This window comes from Acomys minous (assembly GCF_964271855.1).
Source record: "Acomys minous genome assembly, chromosome: 3".
Classification (NCBI taxonomy): domain Eukaryota; kingdom Metazoa; phylum Chordata; class Mammalia; order Rodentia; family Muridae; genus Acomys; species Acomys minous.
In genome coordinates, this window is record NC_140485.1 from 40,190,582 (window position 1) to 40,200,758 (window position 10,177).

At 36.2% G+C, this 10,177-nt stretch overlaps 1 long non-coding RNA gene across 1 annotated transcript in view; it reads right to left on the reverse strand.

Moving 5' to 3' along the window:
• LOC311594921 overlaps positions 1-2,195 on the reverse strand; it is a 49,007-nt gene extending 46,812 nt beyond the window's left edge. The window contains exon 1 of the long non-coding RNA XR_014778249.1: positions 2,171-2,195. This is a non-coding gene — a long non-coding RNA (uncharacterized lncRNA). The remainder of the gene's footprint in view (positions 1-2,170) is intronic.
• Positions 2,196-10,177: the final 7,982 nt, after the last annotated feature.

Consider the following 10,177-nt stretch of genomic DNA (forward strand, 5'->3'; position numbering starts at 1 on the left):
AGGAAATAGAAGGATCCAGAGGATCCAGAAACCTATAAGAAGAACATCAAAACTGGTGGATCTGGACTCAGGGGGAATCTACTCAAACTAATGTACCAACCAAGGACAATGTATGCTGTAAAACTACAACCCCTACTAAGGTCCAGCCAATGGACAACACATTCTTCACAGTTGTGTGATGAGCAGGAGCTGAGTCTGATATGAACTCTGGTGCCCCCTATTTGACTACTTCCTCTTGGTGGGGAGGCCTGGAGGCACTCAGAGGAAGGGTAAGCAGGCTGTCAGGATGAGAACTGATTGATAGACTGTGATTATATGGTAGGGCAGGAGGTCTCCTTCTGTTACAGACCTAGGGGAGGGGAAAAAGGTGAAAGAAGGAGGGAGGAGGGAAAAGGAAGATTGAAGTGAGGGGATAAAGATTGAGATGTAATCTGAATATATTTCTTAAAAATAAGATTGTAATAAAAATAAATAAAAAGGTCAAAAAAACATACTTGAGTGTATTTATAGTATAGGATATTTTCTATATCCAGTTTTCATGATATTTTCTATCTTAAGCAATTAATAATTTTATAGGAAGGGTTAACAATAGCCTCTTATAACATATGATATCTTTGCTGAAGAAATATTTTCCTAAGCAGAACATTTCTTCCAAACATAACCGTGAATAGACTTAGAGAGCGCCAAATGGAAGGTAAATGTGTGCATCTATCATTGTCAATGATTTTATAACCCCAGTTGTCAATGACTTCATTCCAGACACAATAACACCTATTCAGAAAAATGTAATGTTCTCTTCAGACCCACGAGTAGCACGTCAAGTGTCCACACTAACAGATTAGAAGCAGAAATGAAAACTATTGTTATTGTTCACATGTGACATTCCTTTGCCTTTATAGCACTACATAACTCAAGTATTCACCTTCCCTACTTTTGCTTATTAAAATATTTTCTAACCTTCAAAGAAATTATACAAAATTTTAAAATATTCTAAGAGCAAACTAAAATTATCATTTACACAGTAAACACTGTTAATACTTTGAGGTACATGACTAAGCTTTTTTCATAGGAGATCTCATAAAAATTCTCCATTCTGAAATTTATAAACGTATGATACATCCTTTCCGAATAATCCCCCTTAATGATCTAATACCATCATGAAATATCATTATTAATACTGAATTTTTAATGAATAAACATGAATTCTGATATCAGATTAGATTACTGCACTGCTAAATGTCTAAATATTTGCTTTCAGTTTGAATACAAATAACTGTGTATATCTTTGTGAGCAAGTGATTTTATGTAACTACAGAACTTGCAACCCATAATAATGGCAGCTTTCCTAGGCTATCCAAAAATATGCAAGTACAAGTCGAATTCTTTGATACTCACTAGGACCTAGTTATATTTCACCTAAGCCTGGAATGACCAGGATTATATCGAATGATTAAATTAACAGAGTGAATTTTTCAAGTGTTTCATGTATAACCATAAAATATTTCAAATCATCTTCTTCATTGGTTTCTTATTTTTTTATTAGAAATTCTTAAAATGATATATGTTTCAATCATGGTCCAGAAAAACAGCAATGAATTGCCATTTCGTGCAGCTTTCAGAGTCCTCACTCTAGGACTCACTCTCTGAATTAACATTTGACAATTAACCAATAATGCCCCACTAATACCAAAAGGCAATGGTAAATATTGACTATGGCAACTATAATAAAGATGAAATATCCTATTTTTGTATGTCTGAAATAGAACATAAAATAAACCCAACTTTAGTTGTATTAGCACGATGGAGTGCTATCAAAATGACGATGGTCTCTGTCTTACAAAAGAAAATGTGTTAGTGAAGTGCTTTTGGCTGCTTGTAGCACAGGAAGCTGTGAGGCATCCTGCTCTTACAGCTGTACAGCTAAGCCCTTATTTGTAGGTCTGAAACATTTGGCAATCCCAGTCCAGATCTACTCTGCCCAGTAATAACTAAATTTTGAATTAATAAATGATGAATAATTGATGTTCACACAATTCAATAACTTCTCAATAGTTACATTAGCTGAGGACCAGCCTTTAACACAGATTTCATATACAAACCACAGAATACGTTCTTCCCTCTTAAGGTTTAAGCCATCCCTCAGCGTCTGGAGGTGAGGCCACAGACTCACTTTCAGGTGCTCATGCTCCACATCTTCTATTTCTATCGAAGCTTACAATGAAGTGAGGAGTCATTGTCTTTGGAAAATGGACCATTCTTGAGCAACAGTGGTGTCCATCACAATATGAACGACCCTGTGACAAAGAAGAGAAAGGTACACTGAGCGCCTCCAGGTATTTTTGTCCCATGCTTTGTGCAAGTTAGAAGAACCTTTCTTTCATGTATATCATTTATATTTCACATATATAATTGATATCATTTTTCCAATTAATCATCACTGTCTCGAAATCAGGACATACTTCTTTTAGAGAAAATAGTTTGTAAATGTATAAAGGAGATAAAGGAGATACTCAAATCAAATTGTTGATTTGAAATCAACAACTTTAAAGGATTTATGTATTTATAATTTATGTATCTCATAAATTTAGATATGTTATTTGTGTGTAGGTTCCTGAAAGGACCAGAGGGTATCTGATCCCCCAGGGACATAGTTAAGGTTGATTGTGAACCACCTGCTATGTCTGTTAGAAACTGAATCTGATTCTTCTGCAAGAGTAATAAGTGCTCTTAACTGACACTAAGATAACAATGCAGACTCTGAAATCAACTCTTGATTATAGTATCCTAGCTGGTTCTATTTTATAGCCTAGCATGAATATGTGTGTGTTCAAATATATTTAAAGATATCTGCATTTTATAAAGCCTACATAAAGCATCTAGTAATTATATGCAAGTTTAATACTTATCTACACCCCTCAAATCAACTTTCTGCTCATCTGAGACTGAGACACAACTACTGTGTTTGTAGCACATTCTGTACTGTTTAGTATGTTTTCAAAGAACAAAGTTAAAGTGTGTTGAAATATGTCTTCCCAGAATTTTTATCTACCCCATTAGGTCCAGAACCCATACATGTGACCAGGTTTGAAAACAGAGTGAAGGCTGAAAGCAATGAAGCTAAGTTGAGGTCAGACTGAATTCGAGTAGGGTTTAAATCTAGCAACTGCTTTCAGTTCACACACCTGTGTGTGTACTTACATGTTCATATGTGTGCTTAAGTGTGTGTGCGATCACATGGTGAACATGCACACATGGAGACCATAGGTTGATTTTTGATGTCTTTTTTGAAAGCTCTGTTTTCTAGTGGATGTAGGACTCCTTACTTAGCCTGGAGCTGGATATTGTACTGAGTCTTACTTGTAAGGTTTTCCCAAGGACCCCCAGCTCTGCCTTCCAGTCTAGAAGGCCAGATGGTCCAGCATGTTTCCCTGGCATTTACATCAATACTGAAACTCAAACCCCAGTCTTTTGAGCCTTCACAAAAAGACATATACTGTTTTTTGTTTTTTTTTTTTTTTACTAAAAAGAATGGCACACAAAGACCCACAGAGAAACCCTTATGAAATCAAAGACAGAAATGAAGGGGATGCATGTAAGGAAGTCCCAGGACTGTCAAAGCCACCAGAAACAAGGAAAGGACAAGGACAGGGTTTCATAGTTGCGCTCTCAGAGGATTGGCGATGTTACCATTTAAATTTTTAGCCTTCAACCTGCGACATAATAAATGTGAAATACTTCAAGACACAAAATCCATAGCAACTGTTATCACAAATCTGGGGAAACAGTGGAATCGTACCAATTCTTCTCAGCATTGTGTAGAACAGGCTCAAAAGGAAGCACAACTCTCTTTTTCACTCTCCCAAATGCATCCAAATGTTTCTGCTTGAGGGTTTCCTAAACAAAGAACTGGATTGTGTGAAAACAGAAATGGCAAAATCAAATAAACAGAATAATAGGAAAGGGTTTTCTAAACATCACTCACTAGGGTAAGTATTTCTCTCCTTTGATTCATTAGGTCTCAATCTGGTAAGAGGTTACTCAGACCTAGGGCACATAAGTCAGCTAAATTTCAGGAATATCATCATCTAATTGAAAGAAATAGATAGAATTTTAATTGAAATCTGATTACCATAAAAGCATTATAAAAGTTTCTTATTTTATAAATTTATAATGAATATTTATCTTTTTCTTTACTTTTTGGAGTCAGATGGATCTCAGGATCACCTATATATTACTCTATATATAGGTAGTATTTTTATTTTTCTAAACTTTATAATAAAATTTTACCATGTATTCAAGTAAAAAGAGAACATGTATGATAGAAACTTCTTATTGCATATAAATATGATGTCTGTGGTTCTGCATATAATATGGAAGATCATAAACATACGAGGAAATAAACACAGAAATATGAAACTATCAAATGTCAAAAATAGAAAACTATTTAAACTCATCTCTCAGGCCTTACAGAATTCATCCCTTGCAAGCACTCTCTGCTGTTGCTGCACCTCTAGACATAACACCACTGATGTGCCTGGGAAACTATTTTGAGCAAACATTCTGTGTCCTGTCTTGCTCTGTATCTTTCCACTCTGGCAAGTCCCCGCTTTGGAGATCATAATGAAAAGTGAGATAACAAGAACCAAATAAGTATGCGCTTTGGGGAGAGAGTAAATAATTATAAAGAAGTGACACATTCATTTCCTGTAATAAATGATATTTTGCTATTCAACAAACTGATAAAACAAATACTCATGCGGAAATGCTTGCTTGGAGTTAAAAGAAGAATTAAAACAAAACCTGAGAGGAACATAGTAGGGCACAGGTGCTTTTAGGGGCGAAATACGAGAAATTCCAGGAGCACTTTAACTGGGGAGGGTAGCAGATAATAATGAGAGAGATGGTGGATATGCTGGAGGCCATGCACATGGAAGAGAAAAACAGCTCTAGAACTCATGGAGCAGTACCACCGGTTAGCACACCATTTAGCTGGATGTGTCTCAGCGAGGCACAACTCCGATAACTAAGTGTCTTGAGGACTCCCTGCTGTTATGGAGCCTAGCTCTGCCTGTTAACTGCTATCCTCATAATCCTCCTGATATATGAATCTTGTGAGAAATCTAAGGGGCTTCCAGCCCTTCACTGGGCGATATCATCGGCACTCACAATAACAACGCTTGGCTGCTTTCAGAAATTGCTGCTGGAGCAGATTAATGATTCAACTACCACCCTTGAAAAGAACCTACAGATGTAGATTGTTAACAATGACCACCACTCCTAGTAAGAATCTGGAAAATTAGATTGTTTAGCAATGTTACATGAAGATGTTTTTGCTAGTGGCTCTGTCATAAAAAAATTTTAGGGAAAAATAGATTGTTTAGCAAAGTTAGGTAAAGACATTTTTGCTATTGTCTTTGCAGAAAATCTCAGGGAACAATTTGAAGTTAAGGCTGGCAGATCTGGACCCAGGGGACTCTGTTCAAGCTACTGTACCAACCAAGGACAATGCATGCAGTGAACCTAGAACCCCTATCCAGATCTAGTCAGTGGACAACACATTCTCCACAGTTGTATGGAGAGCAAGGACTGACTCTGGCATAAACTCTGGTGCCGCCCCCTATTTGACCACTTCTCCTTGGTGGGGAGACTTGATGACGACCAGAGTGAGAGTAAGCAGGCTACCAGGATAAGACCTAATAGGTTATGATCATATGGTGGGGGAGGGGATCCCCTTCTGTCACAGACCTAGGAGAGGGGAATAGGATGAAAGTGAGAGGAAGGGAGAACAGGAAGACACAGGTGAGGGGATAACAATTGAGATGTAATTGGAATAAATTGCTTAAATTTACTTAAAAAAAGAAAAAGTACACTCTTAATAGTAAAAATAGGGACTTCTTGAGTTTCGTGAGCAAAGACAATACCTCAATTAGCACTAGCTGACATGACTCTCTCACTGAAGCTGGACTTCATGGTGACTAATTTCTGATACTTATTTCTGCCCTCAGCTTCCTGATATGACTTAATAGAAATTATGAATGAGTACATGGGTACTTTTAGGATTTAAAGTAGAAAAGGCTGATTGTGTTTTACATAGAATTTTAGATCTGTGATTCTTTTAATATTTTTTGAGATTACTTTTTAAGATAACAGATTCTTCCTTTGTAACTGTAAATTTCAGCCTGCCAGTAAAGAAAAGCTGGCTGAGAAATTGCCTTGATTGCTTATTTTCTGTTAATATATAACAAGTTGCTTAGTTACAAATACATATGGGTTCTTGCAAATAATTTGTTTTTCGTGTTTGTTTCTCACCCATAATACATGAAACAATTGATCGTGTGAGGGTATTGGGAACATGATTTTATTACCTATATTCATTATAATCATTCACTTAAAGAAAAATAGAATGTAACCACATTGCCACTTTTGTACTTCTTAAAAGATCTTGCTGGGATATATAAGGCTGTGGGAGAAATAATAAGGTTGTGGGAACTCACTTCAGAGTTTGTTCCATCCACCAAATGTACATACGTATGTATGTGCATATGGACAATAGCTGGTTAGGTTGGAACTCACTCTCTGGAATTTGTTCCATCCATCAGAATGTATCTATGTGTATATATGTGTTTAAGGTGGTTGGAATCCATTTGCACCCACCCAATACGTGAATGAGTGAAGGAATGCATGTGTGTGTGTGTGTGTGTGTGTGTGTGTGTGTGTGTGTGTGTGCGCGTGTGTGCATGCGTGTGTGTGTGTGTGTGTGTGCATGTGTGTGTGTGTGCATGAATGTGTAAAGAACCTTGAGAAAAGAAGCTTGTTGGAACCTACCCACTGGAGTCTGTCTTACTTCATCATCAAGTGTATGTTTACGTGTGTGTGGTTCTTTTCTCTCTTCCTTTCTCTTCCTTTTTTAGACACTTTGCAGCCCTCAGTGAAAGCTGACACTAGGAACTATCATCCCTAGCTCCTGCTTGCCACCATCAGTGAAAGGCCTCACTAGAAGCTATCACCCCTAGCCTACCCTACCACCAGCTTACATGATAGCTGTAAGCTCCAACAGGAAGCTATCAGGATGCCCACCAGCAATTTAATTCTGGCCTCTCAGTACACCACTATCAGTGGAAGTCATTGCCAGTAACAATCAGTGGTGGCCTGGAAAATAGCCCTCAGGGAAATTCTGCAGGGCCACCAGGCATCGCCAGAGCTATGTTCTGCCTCAGTTTCCCCAGTTGATGGCAAAGCTGGAGATATATATATATATATATATATATATATATATATATATATATATATATTGTGTGTGTGTGTGTGTGTGTGTGTGTGTGTGTGTGAGAGAGAGAGAGAGAGAGAGAGAGAGAGAGAGAGAGGTCTTGTATTTGAGAGAGGGGGCTTTGGAGTAAATTAGAATGAACAGAGGCAGGGGTGAAATAATATAAATAAAGGACCTTTACATTCCCTTAAGGAGGGTTGGGTAGGTTTTTGGTTGCTCTTTTGGGCTATAAATGTTTGTTTTCATTGGGAGTCGATTATAAGTTACTATTAGTTTTATTCAGAGCGATAAAAAGGTTGTACTCAGGGATGCCTCTCTTTCCCTTTATATTTCTTTCTTAAGTTTGGAGACAGGGGTTGAAAAAAAAGAAGGGAAAATATAGAAATACATAGAAATGATAGGACAAGAAGTGAATTATGGAATCCATGCCTTAATTTAAGGCCTTAATGTTACTCACAAATAAGAATATTTTTAATTCATTGGTATAGGACTTTGTATATTGATGCAAAATGAATTTAATTTTGAAACATTGGTATAGAATTCACATTTAAGATTACTCTGCACATATTATATATATTTCTACTCTAATATGAGGTATTGTACCCATATAACTCAATTGTAATATAAGGGTTACCTCCAATACTTTGTAAGTGGTATTGCAAGCTGTTTAGGATAAGTAAGTTATACAAGGAAATTGTTAGTTGATCAAATCATGATCATGTCAATTACTAGTTTGTTTATATTACAAAAATATACATCCTAGGTTTAACAGATAGTTATTATTCTATAGATAAGGTACAACAGATAAAGTCTTCAAAACCTCAGACACATACAGAATGTGGCATTTAAAGACAGATTAACTCCTGGCAACAACCAGCCTACCTCAAAGAAGATGATGAGCATCTAAAAACCTCCTTATGGAGATGGCTGCAAATGTGGCAAACAAGCCACTGGGCTAAATGTCCTTGTTTATGTCACAACCAGAATTCTGCCTAAAACTGGGCAAGCTTGCGTGCATGCAGAGTGGTCAACTAAACTCTGCAAAAACAGGGTAAGCAAGTCCTCAATAGTTCCTGCCTCCCAAATATGTCTGTCAGATATACTGGTCCAGAAGGCTGGCAACGATGCTTCAACATTATAGAAATTTTTGGATGACTGTCAGGCAACAAACTGTCTCTGTTTTTTTTTTTTTCCTTTGAAAGCTGCTAACCTGCACTTCCTGTTTACTCAAGTAGTTAATTTTATTCCTTCTCAAGTCTCTAATGGTGTTGAAGACCAGATGGTTTAGTCTTACAATTAGGCCAGGTTGTTTAGGGATTAAGATGTTTTTAGGTCTAGGTACATGTTTTAAGTAGATAGAGATGAGATGTGATAGATATTGATTTACAATAAGAATTTTAGACTCACCAAGATAGGAAAGATGTTTTCTTCAAGGTTGCAAAATATAAATAGCCAAAACACTATGAATGTAACATTTATATAATTCCTTATATATCTTCATATAAATATATATATTTATATACACAACCTCATATGAATCTCTGGAAATTTTAGTATAACTTTAAAATCCCACATTCTTTAAAAAGTCACACACTAAACAAACAGGGTTTATGCAAGAGACTGATTACATTCCCTTGGCAGGCATGAGTTTCTTCTAGTTTTTTTTTAATTAAACATTTTTTTATTTTTACATATGCATTTTTAGTATTACACATATATACAATAAACTACCTATAGCAAGAGGAACCATGACACAACCAGGAATTACATGAATGTTACATTCTTCTGGTTCTTTGTCTTCAAATGGCACCCTGAAAATTTTCTACCTTTTACATTGACATGTTTAAGCATCCATTGATGTTGCTATTGCTTCAGTCTTGGTTATTCAGCCAATTCACAGCCGACTTCCTGGCATTATGCTTCTTGTCATCTTTTTCACCCCTCTCGTACTATGTTCCCTAAGCCATATGTGTAAGATTTGTGATGTAGATGTATTCACTGAGGCTTGGATCTTCATGATCTTCTGTATCTATATTGTGTCCAGTGGTATTTTTCTGTGATATCTTCATTTGCTTTTCAAAGAAGTTTTTTTTAATGAGTGGTTGTATCTACATGTTTCTGTAGGTATAAGAATAAGGTTTGGAATGCAATAAGAAATTACGCTGGTCTAGTAAAGTGGTGATAGAAGATTCTTTTTTAATGCCCAGGACCTTAGTAGGTTTTCAGTACCAGGCATGATTTCTGTCATATTTAATAGCTCTTAAGTCCAATTAGACAGTTGTTTGCTATCATCAATGTTAATACAACTTATTGAACCTCTGTGTGTGCATATCTTGCTATACTGGTAAGTACTTTTATTCACAGGTGTTGCACACAGGTAGGATTTTTTTTTATTATTTTCTTTTTAACGTATATATTTATATTATTACACATAGGTAAAATAAACTACATATAGAAGAAAGAACCATGAGACAATCAGGAATTATATAAATTTTACATTCATAGTTATTTGGCCATTTGTATTTGGCAAACTTGAAGTAAACATTTTTCCTGTCTTGTTGGGTCTAAATTTCTGAATGGAGATTAATATCTATCATATCTCATCTCTATTGACTTAAAATATCTATCTTGATCTAAAAAATGTATTAACCCCTAACCTGCTAAGCTTAATTGAAAGACTAAACTATCTGGTCTTCAAACCCATAAGAGACTTGAGAAGGGATAAAACTTAAATACCTGAGTGAACTGGAAGTGCAAGTTACCAGCTTCCAAAATGAAAAAAAAAATGACTGAGTTTACTGCCTGAACAGTCACCCAACACTCTCTATAATGTGGGAGTATCATTTTCAGCCTTCTGGCCCAATATATCTGACAGACATATTTGTGAGGCAAGAACTATTGAGGACTTGC